At 32.1% G+C, this 23,512-nt stretch overlaps 1 protein-coding gene and 1 long non-coding RNA gene across 5 annotated transcripts in view; one reads left to right on the top strand and one right to left on the bottom strand.

Moving 5' to 3' along the window:
* Positions 1–23,512, top strand: part of LOC121127586 (L-threonine ammonia-lyase) — a 76,845-nt gene that overhangs the window by 23,106 nt on the left and 30,227 nt on the right. The window lies entirely within an intron of this gene.
* LOC121127587 (uncharacterized) lies at positions 431–4,446 on the bottom strand. Its single transcript, XR_005867871.2, has 2 exons — positions 1,605–4,446; positions 431–720 (listed from the first exon to the last, which is right to left on the bottom strand). It is a non-coding gene; the product is annotated as an uncharacterized lncRNA (long non-coding RNA).

Here is a 23,512-nt window from a genome sequence, read left to right as displayed (position 1 = left end):
ACAGATCTGTAGAATTTAAAATATAATAACTTGGATTCTTGGACAATTTGAGAAAAAAATAAATTGGATTATTTAAAAATCCTATTTATGTTGTTCTAATTGTGAAAGTATAAAGATTTAGTTATTTACGACAAATTGAATTTCTTGGTTGTATCAAATATTAAAAAAATATCCTAAATTGATTTTCTTAAATGGTGTAAACAGTTCCCCTCCACATGATTCTTCAAATTGTCAGGATTACCATGTTTATTTTTGGTTTCTTTTTTTACATACCCGAAATACACGTGATTTTCATCGCTAGTCATTAATTTTATCAAAATTGTGATGGTTTATTATAAAGTTCAGTATAAGATGAAATGAAAAATATTTTTAAAATTAAAATTGCTTTTTTTTTACACGAAGATACAACAGCATTGGAAAAAAATAATAATTTTAAGCTCCTGGAATTGAACTTAATCCTCATATAAAAAAAGAATATCAACCTAAACTCTATTGTTTACATATCTTGTAAAAACCGATAAAATAAGTTACTTTTAATTAATACTCTTAGTTAAAGTACTTGGTAATTGCAAAAAAGTCAACATGCCTTTTATGAAGACGTGCACAGTACATCTAAAGATAGAAATCGTTTCGTGGCCTTCCATATGAAAGTAGAACAATTATACTTCCCATTTATACTTTGTTTCTTTTTTATAGCACCATAATTCTTCCAAAGCAAATCTAAAAGAAGTAATGAGGAACAAACATAAAAATAATATATACATTAGTTAAGAAAAATGTACTTTTAGATTTATGTCTTTTTCAAACAATCCTTCATAAAAAAAACCAAGAGGAATATTGAAATCTAAAATTCAGCTCAATTAGATAAAATTTCAAAAGTGCTCATGGAATATAAAAAAATAAGAGAATAATCTCAAATTCCAAATCATTTAATGTATTGCCTTGACTACAAATTGTGTTCAAATTAGACGAACAAATTAGTCTTTATTGGAATATTTTTGAAAAATCGTCTTAATTACTAAGCCTTTAATCTCAATTCAAACAGAACAGTTCGTTAATTGAACAACGATGAAGACTAAGGATTTGTAGAAGAACTCAATTATGGGGGATCAAAATCATCTCCTTCTATCTTTGTTCTTCAAAATTGCATATAAAATAAATAATCGCAAACCTAAACGGACCACATTTCTCACCTTACAATATTTCCCGAAATATTTGCAAAAATCAGACACTATGATTTTATTTGATAATAAAAATAAAATAAACCATTTAATGTTTTGTTTAAAATAAAAATAAACAGGCATTAAAGATTAATTATAAGCCTTAATATCGATTTTTAATAGTTTAAGTCTGATGATTAAATACACATCAGTAGTCAAAATTGATAAAATATAAAATTTGAGTTTTTTGTACAATTCAAAGTAAAAAAACAACAGATTTATATCTTTTTTTGACTCCATCAGTCTTCAATGAAATAAAAATCATTTTCAAGTGGCCAGAGATCTCATAAGATGCCAATATTAAACTTTATCACATGACAATGAAAGAAGATTCCTAATTTTCAATTAACCCTTTAAAGAGTATATCTCGTGTTCAATACTTACTTCTTCCTTTTTGTGCCAGACCCGATATCTTGTCTTAAAAGAAAAAATTAAGATTTATAAATAGGGCTTTTTTCAGGGAGCTTAGACTTGGAATGAGGCAGCTGGTATAGATTGAATTGAAATTAATTGATAAATTAGAGTAGGTTTGGACTACAAAGCGATTGAGAGTTCTTAAACTTTGGGACTCTTTGAATCCATGGTCATATTGATTTCGATAGAGATTAACAAAAGGTGTAACCTTCTCAGAGGATTGATCAATTCACTGATATAAGATCCGTGGGTCTTCTTCATAATACTTCTCTCACAAGAGCATGATGATACTTCCCCTCTTCCAGATGAAAAATATATATTAATTTCCGTTTTTAGGTAATGATGCTCCTTCGTTTGGTTAAATTTGAAAATATATAGTACATAATATGTAAAATACTGGTTTCTTTCTTTGATTATTTTAACAGGTTTAAAATTTCATAACTCTTTGTTTTTTTCTACTATGAAGAATTGTGTTGTGAGTAGATCATATGATTTCTAATAATAGGAATCCTCCTTGTTCAAATATCAGATGATTATAATATTATGTTTGTACGTAAAGTAACAAAAATACCTTAGTAGAAGGTTAAATAATTATGTTACTAACAAAATAACAAATTGAACTTTATCAAAGTTAGATAATTTTTAAACAGACAAGAATACATTTTAAATCTATTTATATAATTTAATTTACATGTCTGTGCATGAAACAAATTCGTTTATATCTTGTTAAATCCATATCTATTAAATCAATTGTATACATAACCTTAAAAGTTTGACTCCGAAAGTGTATACTAATAATAAAGTTATTATTTAAATTTATCAGAGTTAATACATTTACTTTTTTATCATTATCAGACTTAACTATTCTTTTATTGAATGTTTGGAACAACAAAAAATCAAAACAATCTGTAAATGGCCGTCATCTTGTGCATTAATGAACATATCGGATCATACAATAAGACCTTGTAAAGTTATAAGTGTATACGAAAAGGACTTTTTTGACAGTATTGCGCTAAAGTGGCTCAGTCTAAAATTATATTGCTTCGATTTTTTTTCTTTTTTACAAACCGTAAATGCTAACGATTTATAACACCAATTATACAGATTTTTAAGTTGTACACAAATGCTTTCAATAATTTATCACAGTACCTTTTATTGATTTTTATTTGATTATACGGATTTATGAACTTTATATAAGAACTCCTCTATACTGCATTATCATATTTTATTTTGTATTAAAAACTGCAGTAAAGTCCATTGTTAAAAGCGTTTTTGATATAAGGCTTGATAGCTTCTTCGACATGTTGTTGTATATATAATATACAATGTGCATTGGTTGGTTTTTCTTTTGATGCCTCCATCAAACTTACAGAGGATTATTGTAAATATTTAACATATTCATTTTTCTGAATGAAATAATTATTAACTATTTCAGTTTTTAATTCATGGGTCCTTTAAGTACTTTAAAGCTTATAGTTATTTCATGAAAAAATATTATAAGAAATGACATAAATCACAATCACAACTATTGATGAAAATCACGTGCATTTTTTGTCTCACCGGTTTTTTTTTTGGAGTTGACAAACTGAAGAGTAAATTTTCTTTTCCTAGGATGTTGTCCTTACTATTTAATTTCTGAAGAGTGGCTTCCGTTGATACTACAAAATACGACAGGGAAGTTTTCCAAGATCAACAAGCAAAATCAAAACCTTAACAACTTTATATTAGAAAAGTACAATGCGAAATGTTATTGAAAAAACTTTAAGCAATTAATCTTGCCAAGAATTATTCTATATGGCCACCTCAAGCATCCATCACAGCCTCCACAAGAGGTCAGAACTTGGTGCAGGTTACCACAATATAATTGGCGTACATATTGCCCCATTGCTTCTTGATGCTGGCCTTGAGGTCTTGCACATTTATGTGTGATGCCTTCCCAGCCTTGCTTTCTAAGACACTACACAGACTGAGGTCGAGGGCATTGAGGTCAGGACTGGAAGAGGACCAGAAGGTATTGTCCCAGAAGTCAACAAAGTGCTCCTTCCAGAAGTTACGTGTCTTCAAGGACGTATGGGTGGGGATACCGTATTGGGCCCCCACATAGTTGTTCCCAGGATAGTTAACCTTCAGCCAGGACAAGATTTTCAACTTCAGTACCTTATAATAGTCCTCAGCCCCGATTTTCTCATTGGACTTGAAGAAGAAGGGATCCATTTTCTTCCCATCAGAGGCCACAACTCTCAAGTACATTTTTTTGGCAGGATGTTTTGTTCTGAAGGTGCCCTGGACTTCCTCAGGTGATGCTGCTATAAATTTGTCGTTTCTGCAGTTAAAAACCTGGGCGACTGTGAAAACATTATTGGCTAATAAGATCTTCATAGTCGACAGATGACTCTTTAAGTAATTACGGACTTTTTTGCCTCTCTCAAGTCTTAATCCTGTCGGTGAGGAGAGGTCTTGGAGTTCTGACAAAGCTCTTAAGGCCAAGTTCATCATGAACTGCCCTCCTGATGGTGATCTCGTTCACGTTGAACACGTCATACATGCGGCGTATTGATGCTGTTGGATGTTCCTTGATCTTGGCCTCTAGGGACTTTCAAAATGTTTCATCTCACTTCAAACCATTTTCTCCACTTCCTGCCTTCATTTTTACTCCTTTCCCATTCTCTTTGGCCACCCTGATACTCCGGACTGCCCTCACGATTACGTCAATTATAACTAAATTCTTTTTGGATCAATAACCACGTCGAGAAGATCCGAAACCTTTTTCCTTTTTGATTCCTGTTCACTAATTTTTTGGCCGATTTTGATCAAATCAAAACAATGCGCAAGAAAAACAACAATATGCATCGGAACATTACTTAAGATGTCACTTGAAACCTTTTTTAGCATAAAAAAATAATTTCAATGACGCAGAAAATTTCCCTGTCGTACTCTATAGATACAACATACCCCTGACATAAACGAAGCCGAATGTTCCATTGCTCCGGCTTTGTAAATTTGCGTGAGCTCATAAACCATGAATATTTGTTGCAGACTTATAATTTGAAGTCATGGTTGGACTCAAAATAAAACTGGGGATTGACATCTAAGTAGTTCTTGTATATCACCTTGTTTTTTCCCTTGTTATTACAGCTAAGCTCCTCCAAATTATTCTTCAAATTGCCAGGGCTACTATGCTGATTTTTGGTTTCTTTCCTTTTAACATTCCCAAAATACTCTGACTTAGCATAACTGACCTATCAGGTTGCAGACGATGGCTGCCAGCCTATGCACATCAAAATAGAAAGGATAAAAAAACATTTTTATGGAATGTTGAATATTTCAAGAAAAAAGAAACAAATCGAATGATGTATCTAGAAAAATACGTTTCAACTAAAGTTCAACAGAATATCATACCTGTTAACCGATGTATAATATCGAGTTTTATAAATTGGTAGAGAAATATTAGTAAATTGGTTAAATTTTTTAAAGAGTAAGAGACAAACAATTTAATATGTTTTTAATTTATATACTTTTAGTAGTTGTGAAGCTCTGAAAATTATGTGAGAATTTATTCTGATAAACTTAAAGAAAGAAGTATAAAAGTCAGTGTCTCCAATTATATTGTTTGAATGATCGATTTGGAAAAGTTATGTTAAATTGTCAACTCATATTGTAGAAAAAATGAGCCATTAGAGGATCAAATAAGAGGGGTCTCTATATAACATATACTATTAAAATTCCAGAAGAAATATCTTAACTTGGAAATCTGCTGTAGATCAAATAAAAACTCAACAAGATATTTGAAGGTTTTGTATAAAATTATTCTCAATTTGAAAAGTTCTAATTTTGAAAAATAGATTAGTCTTTTTGTTTTTTCTTTTAGAGCTGTTTTTATGTTATATTATAGTGGTTTTTTTTTTCAATTATCTATTAATTTTATTGCCATTCCTTTAATTGTTTCATAGTTTTTTTATCATATTTGGGATCTGCTAATGTGCTTTGTTGTAACAAATGTCTGTTTTTCTATGAAAATATTTTTGAAACTTATATGTTTATTTACACATACCAAAATAAGATGGAACTTTTCCAGAATAATAAAGGGGAAAAATGCTTAACATTGGTCAATCATTACAAATAATTTAATAATATTTTCAACATTTCATTAGTAACCAATTCTGAGCACATATTACAAATAATTTGTAAAAATAATCTACTTTCAAATTCAAAACTTATACCTTTATGATCCCTTTAAATATACAAATAAATTAACTTTCAATTATATTTTATAGCTTATTTTTAATTTCGAACATATTCAAATCAGATAAACCCTCATAAAATCTATAACCTCATATTCTTTTATCGTGATGGATTAAAATATATAGATTCATTTCCTACAAAAATTATACCAATTGAAAAGGAAGAAAAAATATTATGAATTTTGGAATATTTTGCATTCTGTAATTTTTCAGAAGCACGATAAAATTACTATTTTCAGGGTTTAAATAAATCAATTATGTTTTTCTTTAAAAAAATTTGTCATTGATTTATTTTTATTTGGGTTTAAAACATAATTATACCTATAATTTGTTTTAACCTTTAGGCTTTTCTTGATTTTGGAATAAATTAGTAATTATAAATAAAAAGTAATGGATAAGATCAAATCTCAAATTGCTAAGTAGCATATCATTTATCATTAACTTATTTCATTCCTACATATTATATTTCGTATGTGGTTTTAATTTGCACATTTTGACATAAATGTTCAACTCCTGTACATAAAATTTCAATCATACTTTCTTGCCAAATTAGTAATACTATAGAGTTTGGTGACATCATTTCTCTTTTACCTATTTGATTTTAATTTCATCATATAATTGAATCTATTTGGCTATCATTATGTCCTCCGAGAAGTCGTAAAAAAGTACCGTTTTATACTAGCAATATGGTGAAATCCATATACATATAGCATATTTCTTTCTCTAGGAATCACCGGGGTACGAACGTACACACATCTCAAGTTCAAGAGAACAACTCTCGATTGTGCTGTCCATGAGCTATGGCGATTCCATGTGATACTCTCTGTTTTTCATGAGCACACTCACACGTAGTTACTCAATACTTAGACGTTCTCGCCTCAAGAATAGAAAAATTATAATAGCAACTTTATAATTTAAAAAAATTTGATTTGATGAGTCAAGGAGCACTTTAGCTCGTTGCTAAAAATCTAAAATTTTATTCATTTTTTAAATTATAAATAAAGTACTTCCCTTTCCAGTTCTTTGAATATAAGTTGAACTAGGGACCTGCAGGATTTCATTCATTCTTACATCCCAGAACTTTGTATTGTATAAAACTCTTAATGTATAGTTTTAAAGGCAATTATGATATTCATCTGAGAGCAATACGGTGTTTTCTGTATATTAAAATCTCTTTTTCTTCTTTATACTGCAAATGATATATATCAGGGATCACTTTATAGAATTCATCCTGTCTACACATTCAATTCGACTTGCAAAACGCCTGCAAAACATGATTAATATGACTATATTGTTATTTCTTAAATCAAAAATATGTCTATAATATACATTAGGGAGATGCAGTTGTCCCAAAATTGTATATTTAACTTAATTTTGGCACTACAGCTCGGTAAGTTAGACACAATTTCAAAATTTTAGCAAATTTGGTAAAAATGTATCTCTAGCACAATTGAAATTTGTAAACGTATCTAAAGCAAAACTTTTTTATTATGGGTTTTTATAATACACATGTTTTGAAAAATAACATATTTTTATAATCAAATAAAGATTATCTTGTTTTATAAATTTTTTTATCACTTCACTTTCCCTGGTTGTATCAAGCAATTAAGTGATCATGCCTAGATCGTTTATTAAATAAAGAAGACATTACTAAACTTCAGTTGTGAAAAGAACAAGACAAATAATAATAGTTTCTGCTTTAGAGTTATTTTCTGTTTGACTAATTATCATCTCTATATAATTGCAATTAAATTAGTGACTCCTTGACACATTTAAATAAATAGACCATTCGTCAATTTTTAAGTACCAACTACTTTTTTTTGCTTGCTTTTTGTTTCTTTGATTTGGAAGATAATATCTTGAGCCATGCTTATTGCTGCAGAGTTTTTGTTTTAAAGTCAGTAATTTCGATGTCATGTATGCTTTGATGTCATTTCTACCTTGATCAAAGCTAATGGTACGAGTTATTCCCTTAGGTACCCCAAATGTGTTGAGAATGCCTTGATTGTTACATCTGTACAAGTTCTATAGATCTTCACATAACTGATCAAAATTATTGACTGATATGAGATCATTCAAAGGATTTGAAGGAAGTGGAGCTGTAAGCCACCGAGACAGGTAGCCAAAATTAAAAAAGCGACCCAAACGATTTAGTTTCTCTTGCTGTCCAGTCATAATTACAGTCCCCTTAGGTAATTCTTGACCTGTATTTTTGGTGAGCAGATCTATTTTTTTACCATGCATGAGCTTAAACATCCACCTTACCTTGTATTATGCATCAGGTCAGATGAACTGTCAAAATCTTTAATTACGAGCATTTTACAATCCCGTCCAACAAAAATATAAGTGGACAACATTTTCAACATAGAAGTATATCTTCTTCTACTCTTTTAGTCTATCGTCCAGAGATGGATAATTAAGGTCCTTCATATCACAACAAAATAATGGCTTAGCCTTGAAAAATAGTTTAACCCAACAATCAAATATTGACCAATGCTACTAATGAACAAAGCGTGCCCTCTGAAATTATGTCAATCAGTAATACCTACTTGAAACAAAAAAAATGAATACTTTCGCACTACATACAATTTTACGAATGTGCTAGAAACTGTGGCTTTATATGTGTTCAACTGACGTTATTGGAGTACAACACTCTAAATTTATTTATTTTTCTTGTTGGAATATAAATACATTATTTAGATTGTAAATTTAAATTTATATTATATTAAAAGAATAATTAATAAGAAGGGGTTTCCTTTCTTTAATTTCTGTACTGAAGTTTAATCATGTCTATTATATTTTATAAACGGTCCAGGCACGATTACTTATTGTTTTCTACAATCAAAGAAATTAGAGTATTTTTAAAAAAAAAAGTTTTGAAAATCATAAAACATCATAACCGATTTTTTTTTTTAGAAATATTTTATTGTAAAACATGTTTTTAAAAAAAACGCACAACTTTTTTTTTTGCTTCATACATGTTTAGAAATTGCAATTGTGCTATGTGTAAACGTTAACCAAATTCAATTGCGTTCTATTTAACTAACTGCAGTTTTTTTAAACACTACAAAATATTGTTTATTGGGATAAGGGGGGTATGTTAAATATATTGATTGTTGTAAGTTAGTAATTTATATTTCATTTTTGTAGCTTCTTGATAAAAGCTGATTATTAATTGTACTGATTGTTTACGCCGAAAAAATCGATGACAAGTTGAGAGGTTTTTATTATAACCTCCATTATTACCGTTTTCTTTTTTTTATAGTACAGAATATATACTCTATATCTGCCCAAGTTGAGTTTCAAGTATCTAGTTCAAGTCCTTGTTTCTGGAATCATTTAACGAATATATTCCGATAATATACTTTTTGTAGGAATATGAAATACCTTAAAAGTGTGTCATATAAGCAGTTCATTTATATGTATTTAAAATAATATTGAATTCGTTTGGTCAGCTAGATTTGCTGGGTACATTTTATAAGTTTACCCATATGACATACTTTCTCATTCATCTTAAAATTAGAGACAAACGAAGACTCTTATTTTCTCATTACTAAAGAGTGGCCCACGAAACTTTTTCTTTTTAATATTGTTATAAAAAAAGACAAATAAATATTTTTCAACAATTTTTATTTTATTTGAAAGCCTCAACATTCCGGTTTATAATGGAACACCACTTTATTCATATGACCACCGTCGCTGGCCTTACAGTAGCCCCTTTTGTATTTTCGATTTTATGAGCTTCAATAGCTCCAAGGGCGACTCCAATTTGGTGTTTCAAATCGTCAATCACCTCTGGATGGTTGGCGTAACATGTATCCTTGACGGTTTCCCACAAAAAATAGTTCAACGGAGTCAAATCGCAGCTACGAGGTGGGCAGTTGACGTTGCCGTTTCGGCTTATGATGCGATTGTCGATGACAATGTGCAAAAGATCTACTGTAACGTTGGCTGTGTGGCACGTAGCGCCATCCTGTTGGAATCAAATGTCGTCGATGTCTTCTTTTTCCATTTGAGGGAACAAAAAATCTTCCAACATGGCCCGATAGCGCTCACCATTAATCGTAACGGCAGCTCCTTGCTATTTTTCTCGCTTTCGGCAAAAGCAGCAATGTTTTCGATTGAGCGCACTGGTCGAACGCAAGAACACGTTGTTTTATCCATTAACGAACCAGTTTTGCGCACACGCTTCACAAATTTATCCACAAACTGCCTGGAAGGCGCTTTATTTCTACCGACGTAATTTTCTTGCAGTTTCGTTTGAAGACTCTCCATTTTGGAAGTAAGTCTTCAGTATTTCCTAATTTTCTTCGAGCGTAAACTTAACCATCTCGTAACCCGGATACCTTTTAAAAAATATTAGACACAATGAGAATGTTACTACAGCTGTCAAACGTCAAAAAAGTGGTAGTTCAAAATGCAATCGCTAGATTGGGTTATGAAAAGGTTTTGTGATTATTTTTTGATATTCTGTTGCCACCGTCTTTTTACATCAACAAACAATACAAATCGTTTAGTCATTTCATTATCATGAGCGAGCTACAAGCAAAAAGGCAGTGCATCCAATATCTCCTAGATGCAAGAGTTGATTTAATGAAGATTACGGACATTTTTTATGTGTTCTAGAAGCCTGGTTTTTAAGTTGGCCAAGATGAAAAAAAGAAAAGAAAAAGAATACATCTTCAGGATGTCAGAAAGTGGAGGGTCAAATTTAAAGAGGGATACGAAATTTTTGTAAAAGTTGGAGAAGAATATAGAGGAGGATCCGATTAAGTTGATGACTCGCCTCACCAACGACTTCTCTGTGGCTCCTAGGACCATTGGGAGGCCTATAAAGCACAACTTAGGATTATTTTCTCTCACAAGGATCCCACTTCACCTTCTGTCAGAGGCTTCTTCAGAGCCAGGAGGGTCGAGAGGTGCAGAAAAATCCCCACATGGATCAAGTCAAATTGGTCAATTGTGAAAACATTTTTAGGACAAGAAGATTTTCATAACCGCCGGAACGACTACTGGCTTCCAGAAACAAAAGAAGAGGTACAAAGGGTTTACCACACCCAATATCTAGCCCAAACAATGTTCCTCGGCGTTGTGCCTTCAATAGAAAGAAGATACTTCCGTTCTTTTTCAAGGCTGGGGTGAAAATCAGCCAAGAGGCCTACTATAAGGTGCTTAGGTACACCATCTTACCATGGCTGAAGACCAACTAACAGGAGGATAACAAATGTGTGGACTCAGAACGGCGCCCATTCTCACACACAAGGGTCAAAAGTTATGTTCAGATAACATGGCTCGATTCTGGTCCAAAAAGAGATATGGTCTAGATTTGAACCCACTGGACTTTTCTATATGGGGGACTTTGGAGAGGGAAACCAACAGGATCTCACACACAAATGTATATGCTGTGATTGATATTGAAATTGGCCATATTGAGAGCAATTTTTTTTTTGCAAAAACCTTGTCTACATGTTTTGTTTACATTATTTCTAAATCCATCTCTCAAGTCCACATTTTGCCCTACCCTGTATCTGTATAGTAATTATTCTGTTTCATGGGCTAATGGATTTGACGACATAGAAGTTCCTTACTAATTGTGTTCATCCTGTAATTATACTGTAATGGTTCATGGTAGATACAAGAAAAAGTCCTACTGCTGTACTTAATGAGATGTGATCTCCGCCGGCCACGTCCCTCAGTCGACCTATCTACTCCGAGCCCCCCCCCCCCCCCTCCAAGAATACTTCATTAGAGACAAAGTCATAATCTCTTCACATGATGATACCTTCCATTTACTTTCCTGATCCTCTAATCTGTTAATTGTCCGAATATCTCAAAAAAGTCAAAATCCCTATTCTTGTAATCAAAAAATATATTCTTCGCTTTGAGAAGTTATTTCCTTATTATTAAAATGTTGCAATAATGCATTTCAACGATCCCTGTCTTCAATTTCGAGATAGAAAGATAAAGTATGACCGCAGGCAAACTTATACAATGTACCCAATTTGTTAAATAAGTATATTAATTAGTAAATATAATAATCTTAATAAAACTACATACAATGGAATAAAAGAATCTATTCCTCTTCTTTTGCATATGATGTACAAATTTTACTCCTCTACAAAATTTCATTTTTTAGTCCTTGGATTGAGATGATGTGTTTCTGATTGTTATGAAAAATATGAAAAGGACCTTTATAACATGAAATTTCTGCTTTTGTTGTCTACTAAGTGCTTTTTGAAAAATATTTCTTCACTACATTTACATGATTTAATGTTATATTTCGCCTTGAAAGAAAGCACACTATATATTTTGTAGTTAGATATTTCCAGATTCAATACACTTTTCTATCTTTTTATTAAGCGGAGAAAATGGAGAAAAAATGACGAGAAAGTGAGTTACCTTTTCTATGGAAGGCCAAGAAATTCTTCATTTTTGATCAGAGTGATCAAAATCATAGTTTGTTTTAAAGTGAAGACAATAAAGAACACATTAAAAATGCTTGATTTGTTGTTTGGAAAACTTTTTTTTTCCTATTTATAAACAGGGGATGACAAAAAATTAGAAAACATTTCGAAGCCATATTCAATTCTATATGTTTTAATTTTACGCCATTCTTATGGCAAACTTTTGAATTAAAAGTTAGTAATTCAACAATTTTCTACATACACTTTTTATTCAATATGTCCACCTCAATTCTGAATGATGGCTTCAATACGGGGACGATCAGAAGAACAGCTGGCCTGGATGAAGTTTGAGGTCAAGTTGTTCCACTTTTCGGTAATTATGGCCTTCAGGGCATCGACATTCGAGTGATAAGTCTTGTTCGTCTTGCCCTCCAAGGCGCACTAAACAGAAAAGTCTGGGGGTTCACGACAGTTGAGGACGAAGGCCAGAGGTCTACCGACCAGAAGGTAGGCATTTTCTCCCTGCAGAAATGCTACACCTACTTGGACTAGTTTTCCAGGGCGCCGTCTTGGGTAAACACATAGTTGTCTATGGAGAACGTGCTCTTTAACAGTGGCAAGTCATGATATCTGAGGACCTTGTAGTAGATGTCCGTGTTGACTTTCTTGGTGGCCTTGAAGAAGTAGGGATGCATCTTGCTGCCGTGGCATGGCACGAAGCCAAGTGCCATGACCTGAGCTGTATGTTTTGTCCTGAATGTTCCCACGACCTGAGCTCTTGAGTAAGACAAGAAGCGATCATTTCTCCTGTCCAGAGCAGCATCCAGTGTGATCTTCTTGTTGGAGATCACACAAACAAAGCAAACATCAAATTGTAGATGCTTGTCAGCTCTTTTGAATGACCAAGTATAAAATAGTCTGACTTTTAGAACTGAGGCTAGTCAGTCTCTAAGATGATTCTAATTTTTGAGTCCTCACCCTGTAGGAATCGAGGTTTGACTAGAAATTTTGGGTAATAAAGATTATTTTCATATTTTTCGGAGTAAAAGCAATCAGAAACATACCAAATCCATCCAATTCAAGCGCAAAAGTTTTATTATTTAATAGTTCATTTTTGGATATGAAACTCATAATCTATATTACAGAGTAGTAACTGACTATATACAGCTTCTTTCCTAAGCATAAGTACATAGATTTCATTGTTACCTAGTTTCTTGTAAGAGGATGTATGTTGTTACTTGTGTATATGCAATCCAAGCATTTCTATTGAAAATATAAGGGTAATAATCATTTCTCAAATGAGTATCCTTAGTACATAGTTTTGTGCAGTCCTTATTGGTCCATTCCAGTCTTACAACCGGTCCTATCAATCCTTGGTACCTTTCCTTAAAACTGTAGGTCCTTCGGACTGTCAGTAATAAAAGTGATTTTAAAAAGAGATAATTTGAGTGACGTCATCAAGGACCGAACTTTATAAGTTTTAGGACTGAGCTGGACAGGACTGAGAGTGAACTGGATGGGGCTGCAGTTCTCAGTCCTAAATAAGGATTGACACAACACTAATTCCTAGAGCAAATAAATCAAGTCTGGAGCCTTCAAAATACAGACTCGAGTCCAAAGCTCTCATTTCTGTTTTTTTTAACTCAAATAATCCATATCAACCTGTATTTGTCTGACCCTATTTTAAACTGTTTTTTACATTGAATATCAAAACCAGTTTTGAGTACTTGTTTGTGGTTTTATAGTCAAAAATAAAAACTGGTTACATTAACCACATTTTTTGAGTACTAATTAAAACATACCTATATCAATGCAAGTATTTTCTCTTTTGTGTCTGTGTCTGTTATATGAAAAATATAAAATCCTTCAACGTGTATTGTTTAAACTTCTTCTTCTTGAGGATAATGAAATTGTTCGAGAGTTAAAGAAGATTGAACATTTCTCAAATCCACATAAACTTATAATACCAATGATGGCCAAATAGTCAATATACATTTAAGTACGATAAAAAAAAAAGCCAAAGTAAATTTAATTTAAGGATAAAATAAGAACAAAATACTCGGATAACATGGCTCGTGGACTGCAAACGTCAGTCTTCAAATTGAGTATCTATGATTGTGAAAAATTTAATTCTTTTAGTAACATTTTGCAACTATGGACGTTGATGCTTGCCATGATGCTCCGCTGGTATAGTTATTTTTGCAAAGCAAGTTCTCATTGGAAAACAAACGCTTCTCTGTCATGGAATTCCTGTTGTTAATCCAGGATATTATTGTATATACGTAGGCTGCTATAAATATTTCTGACCTAATAATGAAAATGCGAATATTTATCATCAAAAATGGTTTTATTGTTTTCAAAGTATTCTCCAGCATGCGCTCAAACCAATTTTCGAAGCTCTTTTTCCACTCCGATTGAGACACCTACAAAACATAGTTTTAAACACTTCAACAGCTTTCTAGCGACAAAAATCGTTGACCACGGATTTTTTTCTTTATGTGCGGGAATAAAAAGAAGTCATTGGGTGCCAAGTCAGGGCTGTACGGCGGATGACACATCAATTCGACGTTTTAGGACGGTCAAAAAGGCGCTGGTTTGAGCCGATTTGTGATTGCCATGCCGAACAATGATTCGTCTTCTCTTGTTCGTTTTTCGAATTTCTCCAAAGACTTCTAGCAAACAAATTGTGATGTACCGCTCAGAATTGGCTGTCCTACGATACTCAAGTGGAACAGTCACCACATGACCAGTATTGCCGAAGAAACAGGTGACTATTTGCTTCGAAGTGCTTCTTCCACGAACAACTTTCTTTGGATTTGGCTCGTCTTCGAAGACCCATACGGTCGCAGTGTTGTTTTGTTTTGACAAGAACTCATACGCATAGATCCATGATTCGTCATTTTTTGTGACGATCTTATGTAAACGTCTTTTGAAGCACGGCGGGCGTATCTTTTTTCAACAACATTTCTTTGCACCAATCACACGAGCCTTCAAAAAATTACATTTGAATACTTAAGTTTGACAATTGTGAAAAATGATATGCTACAAAAATGTCAAACTTTCCAAAGTAAATGTCAAATTGCATCTGGCAATACTTAGTGTAGCCTAGGCCAGAAATATATACAGCAGCCTACGTATATAATATAAAATCTCGTTATACATATCTGTATACCATATTAGGTGTTTTTTATTTAATTCGGATCTTTGGTTTAACAAAATTATCTTATCTTTATGGTATCTGTTTATTTATCCTCTGCAAAACAAATAATGGGCAAAAATCTCTGGGTATACATTCGATACATAAATATTTTCTGGTTACACAAAAAATTGTAAGGTTTTGTTACAAGTTGACCTTTTTTCTCCAATTATAAATATTTAATTTCGTGCTATGGAAATCTAATGAACAATCTGAGTTGTAAAACATATGCACTTACTCGCGTGTAATTTTTTTTGTGGTTGGTAATCTGAGCAGTGTTTTTAGTTTTTAAAGCTATTATCAACATATTTAATTCTTGAGAAGAATTATTCGTTGTCTCATGAAAGAATGAGAGTAACAGGGATGATTTGTTTGGGAGTTAAAGTGTTGGACTCAAAGTAGAATTGAGGATCACATGCGAGTGATTCCTGCTTATGTTCTTACTAGAATCAAAATGGTACTTGTGAATATTTCCTTCCTCTTATCGGGAACTTGTAGCTTATCAAAAGCTACATGCAAACAATGGTGGTCTAGAGAGGAGGGCCAAGGACACCCTCGCCGAATTGAAAAAAATATATGTATGAAAAAAAGAGGAATAAAAAGCAAAACGAAAACTTAGATGTTTCACATATTGCCACCGTGCAAGTCAAGCAAGACTAACACTGAGTGCAAGAAGCCATTTTAAATATATTTTTTGTAGTTTGCAAAATTAAACTCTCCATATTTTTATTTAATATCTACAAAATTAATTAAAATAGCGTTATCGCCAATAGAGCCCAGTGTCTCCCAACCCGGATTCTGCAGAACAAGATTAATCTCGTAAAAAAAAATCATGGGCCTCTAATTTAAAACATTTTAGGATAAATATTTATAGGTACATTTTTATTTGTACAATCAAAAAGTCTGTGAACCCAAAAATAATATGTATAGAAAGGTTTCGTGATACAATACAGACAACTACGCGCTCTATGATTTACGATGGACACGTCGTTACCTTTACTGTATCACACCACCTTTCTTCCGAAAAGAAACAGAAAAAAGGCCCGAAATCATTTGGTAGTTAGCCAAATAAGTCAATCATACCAACTGCTATTTATCTCTTAAGTAATCCCAGACTATCATTGTCATATTATTTCTTCAACAACTTTTTAAATGAATTCCATATATACTATTTCATAATATTAAAATCATATATAATATTTTATTCGATAATGAATTATAATATTGCTTAGTAATATTTTATTTAACACGTGGCTACACATTTTTTATTCTATATGATAGTCAAAATGTCTTCATAGAAATGATAGGATGGGCAATATATATACAAGCAATCAACAAGAAATTGTAGTCCTATCCTTTTGGATACAGATCATTATCATAAGCAAGATTATTATTTCGTTTATTTTTCAAAAAGAATAATTTATGAAATTACCATGAGGCATCAAGTGAGACAAGGAATCGTTAGCTGACAACAAAATGTATAGTGTATTCTTTTGTTAGTGAGGCAACGGCGTAAGAGGGATATTCAAGCAGACTCAACGCCCCTAGTGGACAAAAAAAGTATCGTTAAGATCATTACTTTGTACAAATACTCATCATGTGGTCTTCAACCCGTCCTTTGTTTAATGCCTTGGGTGGTGGAAGATTAAGGGCCCCTAAATACTGAATTGTGCTATATGAAGAAAAATTTATTCAAATATAGTTTTTTTTATAGACATAGACACATATTCTTGATTAAAATATTATAATAATATATTTGAAGCAACAAATATCCCATAAATGTGTTCAATACACTCCAAATTTCTTTATTGCAACCAACTCAAATAATGATTCATTTCAAGTCATTAACGCATTTTTTGTTGATTATTAATTGTCTTGTAATAAATATAAAATTTTTAAGGCAAGGATATTACATAATAGTCTGTTTTCAACCCTATTGAGAAAATAATTATAGTGAAAAAGATTGCTTAGTAAGCATGTACTTATATCATTCATTCTCAAAATAGAGGAATCCAATAAAATATTAAATCATCTTTATCATAATTCATATGTTATGCTCGTAATATAAGATAGTCTAATAAATAAAATAATCTTCTACATATGAAATTCATGTACAATTATAAATTTGTATGACTTAAATAATGTTACTAACTATCCTTGACATCTAAAAAAAAAGAAAAAAAAATAGACCTAAAGAAATGAAAAGAATTTAAATGCATTTGAAATATCAATGTATGTATGTAATGAAAAATAAAAGTATTTAGACTTGATATAATTGTTTAATATATCTACTAGGGGTGGGGTTCTCTCTGAAAATTCTGGACCGGTATGAAACCGTTACTATTTTAACTAATTTGGTACAACATCGGCCTGGACCGTCTCATAGTCAAAAAATTTCTTTCAGAAAAGGGAATTACATTTGTTATTCCCATTTCGAATTTCGAATTCGGGTTTCAAACTCCGATATGCACCAAAATATCGGTACAGAGAATACTCACTTAAGACTGGATAATATACAAATCGGTCTCAAGACGAATACCAACACTAAAATCTTCATGTACGTGTACATGTATAAACATAATTAATGTCAGGTTATGAAACTAAGACATTAAATACATTTTAAGTCATAGTTATTAAAGTATTTTTGGGGGAAAGAAAAAAAAAATATAAAAAGTAAGGTCAGAGTATCTTCAACTTTTATTCATTGCATATTAGTGTTGTGTGCAAAAATCGCTTTCCAGTCCAGTTCCATCCGGTCTCACTTGTTTGTCCATAAAGATGTTAAAATCGATCCCTCATGACGTCATTGAGGTTTTTTTTTCTTTGTTTTTACTTTTTCCGATATATCTTCTTCTATCTATATTCAAGATACTTAGAGAAAAAGTGGGTCAGTCATCATTTTTTTAACCTCGCCAGGCAGATATGACGTCAAGGCGATAAATAAAAACACTCCCTAGCTTAATAAAACATAAATAGTCAGCTGTTTTTGTTTACAGGCTCATTAATTATATTTATATATCCAGATATTTTATATATATGACGTCACAGAATGGAGCCTGTGTATTAATAAAATTTTCATGAAAATAGCGTCTCTGACCTTCCTTGTCTGTAAGTATCTTGTCGATATTAATGTCACAGTAGAGATTGAAATCCAGTAGAATCGTTGATCATTGATCATGATCGTAATCTGTCCAGGACAGATTACGATCTACCTATTATCTCCTAGAACAAATTATAATTTTATTAAGGGACATAGTAGCATTGAATATTTGAAGAGGTTGCGTGTTTTCGAAAATATTACTCCAAGTCATACTCTCTATGGTACCGTGACCGGGAAATCTCATTCCTAGAAATTTCATTCCCAGTAAATTAATTCCCGTGCATTTCATTCCCACTTTGACGAGGGATATTTAGTAAGTAATACGGCTTATGTTTCAAAACTAGTTAGTATTTTTTGTGCAGGGCTGTAGAGGGAGGTCTTGGCAGTGGGCAGTCGGCACTGGAGATGAGTGATGATTAGTTATGGATGGGACACGGATACTAAGAATCATGGTATTTATGGATTCGAAATGACGTCATGATAAATCATTAATAGTGAGTAGAAATAGAATCCCAATCCGTTAATATTATTTATAGCTTGGGAAATACAAGTAAATCCTGTCATTGCTCCTACTCCTTCTCATCCATCGACAATCATCAATTTCATCATCCTCTTTTCTTTTCACAATTCTAATCTACGTAAATGTTGTGCCTTGACGAGGGAGAGACACAAACTTATTTATAGTTGGTGAGATCCAGGATGGCCAAGAGACATTAGGAGAAGAAATCACGTGGAGGAATAATATAACACTTATTTATAAGATCATGTGTATTCTTTATAATACAAAACCATACTCTAATTTATTTACAAAATACACGACAATTTATACTATGTAAAATACAGTACTTTAATACATAAAAGAAAATACAAGAAGATAAGAACAAGGGGAAAGGAAATATGAAATACATTACAGTAAACAATAACTATAAGCAAATTACTCTGGCCCCTAACTCGTAACTGTGACTCGTAATAGATATATTATTCATCCCCTTCACATCCAATCACAATTGCTCAAACTTCAGAACGTAGGTTTCAAAGCATTTTGAAGATATACTACTAATATGGTCCGTTACAAAGAATCCTTGTCATTCATATGCAGTCCATTTCTTCATCAACAGATCAAGAAGAGGATTGTACTAGAGTTATAGAACTAGATCAAGATGGGGTCCTCGTCCATGAAAGTCTGCATGCATTTCTGAATATGATATATAATATTAAATATATCTAAATATTTCATTAACTTATCACAATCATTGATTGTACTGTGCTCACTTCGACCCTTCACTTGTGCTTCCCTCACTGTACCTAGGAAAACAACCGGTTCTTTGTAGTAATTAACCACCTTCATATTACTGGGATGGTTTTGTATCCCAACGAATGGAAGTAAAAATATGAATTCAAGACCCTTCCGAAATAAAACATGATTTTTAGTGGTTGATAAATACAAGAACCCGATTGCTCTGGTGAGTTGTCGTGCTTTGAGGATTGAATAGGATAAGGAGATCTTCACAGTTTGAGGTTTAAGGTTGAAATATCATTTACTAATATAATAATAACTATAATTTTTATTTCATAGTCAAATTCAAACTCAGAAAGTCCATGCCTTGAATGGAACATTGTTCATCGATAACTATGAAATTATAAGGAACTTTTTTCTTAAAGAGCGAATCGAAATAGATTATATTAATTCTTGTTTTTGTAAATATAAATGATAAAACTATATTCTGAAGGTCAAAATTTTATTATTCGAAAATTTGTATGAAAAATTCAAAGCACCGACAGTAAAGGACCGCCCCTCATACTGGACTTGAACGAATAAATAAGGACCGACCCAACACTAATTGCAATGTATGATGGCGTTACCTCGCTCACACAAAAATACTCTACGTATTTTGTTGTCAGCAGTTGATTCCCTCGTCTATTTTGATACGTCAAGGTAATTTCATAATTTATTCTTTTTGAAAAATAAACGAAGTAATAAATTATATTATAATTATGTTCCGTTTCCAAAAGGAAAGGAATACAATTTTTTGTTGATTCCTCGTCATGTATAAATTTCATTATTTCTATGACTAAATTTTGGCTCTCACACACAAATACAAATTTATAGCTCCGACCCCTTGAGCAAATGTATCCCACTTCTTTGTTAATGGGTCTTGTAGTATGACGTGAGAACCAGTAGAAATTGTATTTCCAGTTTGTGTATATCTATAATAGTAAAATTTTCTTGCTCTTCATTTGTCCTTTCTACTCCTTGGTGGCTTGAGTGTAATCCCTTGATGACATAGTCGATCAGTTTAGGAGGTATAACGATCTGACATCTCCGCAGGACTAAATTTGCATTCACAGAGAGTTCATGCTTGATTGATAAAAAGTTTTGACGTAAAGATTTTGATATATTTTGATGTAAAACCAGGGAGTAAAGCTTTCACAAGTCTACAATAATTTATATATATATGCATGCTTTTTTGCGAAGATGGCTTATAAACATATTATTGTCATGTTTTTGATTAGGAAGTTGTTCATTATGATTCAAATTATCATTCATTAATTCAATACAGTTTAAAACCATTGCTCCCCAATTAAATATTTCGTCTGTATCTTCATCATCTAGTTTTGGATCATTTGTTTGTGACGAGAGAGTATTTACTCACGCATGTCTTTCTGGCACGGCTTCGTTTTTGGATGAGGGGTTGACATTTGTTGAAAATGAATTCACATTTTTGTCATAGCGTGAGGGAAATTTGGTGTATAATATTGTAATTTTGACATTTTTTACGGTCAAGGTAAAAACCATTGATATTTTGACAAACAACAATCAGAGAAGAAGCTTTAGATTTATCAACAGAGATATTTGCACAAAATGTTCACATTGAACTAAACTTTTACCATTCACAGAAGTTATACCTTCTTTTATTCTTGGTGCTACTTTAATTTGATATTTTAATCCAATCTTCAAAAATATTTTCATTCCCATCACTGAAATATGAGCATCAGTATCTGGAACAGCTAAAGCTTTATTTAAACCGTTGTTTCCGTCGAGCATAATATTAATAGAGTAAGCGGTTTTTTTATTTTTTTATTTCAAACATTTTGAAGGTTATATGACCCTTGAATCCACAAGACTTTCATATTTGATTAAAGGCTGGACATTCACAACGATTGTGCTTAGTCCCATTTTGTTCATTATTCTCAGTGAAATTTGATGTTTTCTGAGTTGTTTTTGTCCCAGTTCACGATCTTTGAATTTCGTCCTCTTATTAGGATTGACGTACTTAGGCATTTCTTTTGAATAAGGTCTGAATTGTCGAGCACCATTTCTATCTGTTTCTAACTCCATGATAATTTTTCTGGCATCTTCAAAAGATTTCGGATCTTTAGACATTAATACAGCCCTATCCGATTCATTTTTCATAGGAAGAAATAACGCACCAATGTGCAGTCTATCTTATGTGTTTTTCGCAGTGTTAGCAAAATATCCCAATATCAGTATAATTGACCTGTGTCACAGCTGTTTTATGTCCTAAAATAGAGGTTTCGGCTTCGATATATTTTGTAATAGACATTTTCCACATTTGAAGAATAGCTTTTAATTTCCCAGGATCCTCTCTTTTGTATAAATTTCTTGACATGCTCGAATATTGTTCGGAATACGAGTAGAATTTCCTTTGAAGCCTTGAGTTTTTCAATTTGGTCACGAGGATCAGGGATAATTTTATGTAGAGCGTTTATAATACAGAGTAGTGTGTACACAAAAATAAAAATAATAATAAAATAGTAGTTGTCTTGAATCTTCAAAGAAAAGAGAAAAAATCCAGTTAAGCATATTAAATCGTCTATAGTGATGAGTCCTGGATATAAGGAAATGAATAACGATACTACCGACTGCGCCATAGTGTAACCGTATGTGTAAATGAATAAAGACCAAAGTAAACTACTATAATATATATTATAACTGTCTTGTGCAACAAATAGAATAAGACTAAAGAACAGTAACTACACATATTACGTAGTATTTTAATATTACAAAATATATATATGTAATTCAATTCAAAAAATGTGAACAAATAAGGTATAGTCTTGTAGTACATGAGAGATAAAAGGCCAATTATTGGTGGAGCAACGGGCAATGTAGATTTATGCCTTATTGAACCTTCTTAATTGTCTGTATGGTGTTTCTTTGAGTCTTTATGCCAATTTTTGGTGGAGTATTGGACAAAGAGAGACTCTCGAACTATGAAATCATACTCCACAAAAACGATGCAGACAATGCAGAAGAGTCTATAGGGCAATAAGGCATAATTCTACATTGCCCGTTGCACCCCCAAAAATGGATCTAAATAGTAGTGGGTATGGTTGACTTATTTCGTTAACTATCAGATAATTTCTCCCCTTTTTTCTTTTTGTAGCAAAGGTTGGGTGAGATGCAATGAAGGTAAAAAACGTGATCCTTCTCCCTTTCTTTATTCAGAAAAGGAGGGATAGATTTTCTTTAAAGGGCTTACAAATATTCCACTACTTTGATCCATCTTGCTTTTAGAACTAAAAAGGTACATATTTAAGGCATAGAAAAGAAATAAATTTGTGAAGGTACCTCCCTACCAATGTTCTCTTTTATTATCTTAACAAACCAAACAACCAACCAATGAATCTATTTATATATTATGTACCTACAAAATAATAAATCATTGTTGCTACATGATAATGCAAACAAAAACTCTACCCTATCTGCGTAATTAAAGATCTGATAATACATATGTAACTAAAGATGATTCTACTAACACTAATGAAACTACATTCCTGTCAGCTAATTGTCTTTCTTTCATTAATTATCTTACTCTTAGCTCTTAAGGCTGCCTCGTTCTACAACAAACAAAATAAAATAAAATACTATGCTTTTTCATTAGCTGTACTGTTATTAGTATTAGAGTTATGGG

This window comes from Lepeophtheirus salmonis, chromosome 13, assembly GCF_016086655.4.
Source record: "Lepeophtheirus salmonis chromosome 13, UVic_Lsal_1.4, whole genome shotgun sequence".
Taxonomy (NCBI): Eukaryota; Metazoa; Arthropoda; class Copepoda; order Siphonostomatoida; family Caligidae; genus Lepeophtheirus; species Lepeophtheirus salmonis.
The sequence above is the reverse complement of the archived record's forward strand: the minus strand, read 5'-3'. Positions and strand labels throughout refer to the sequence as shown.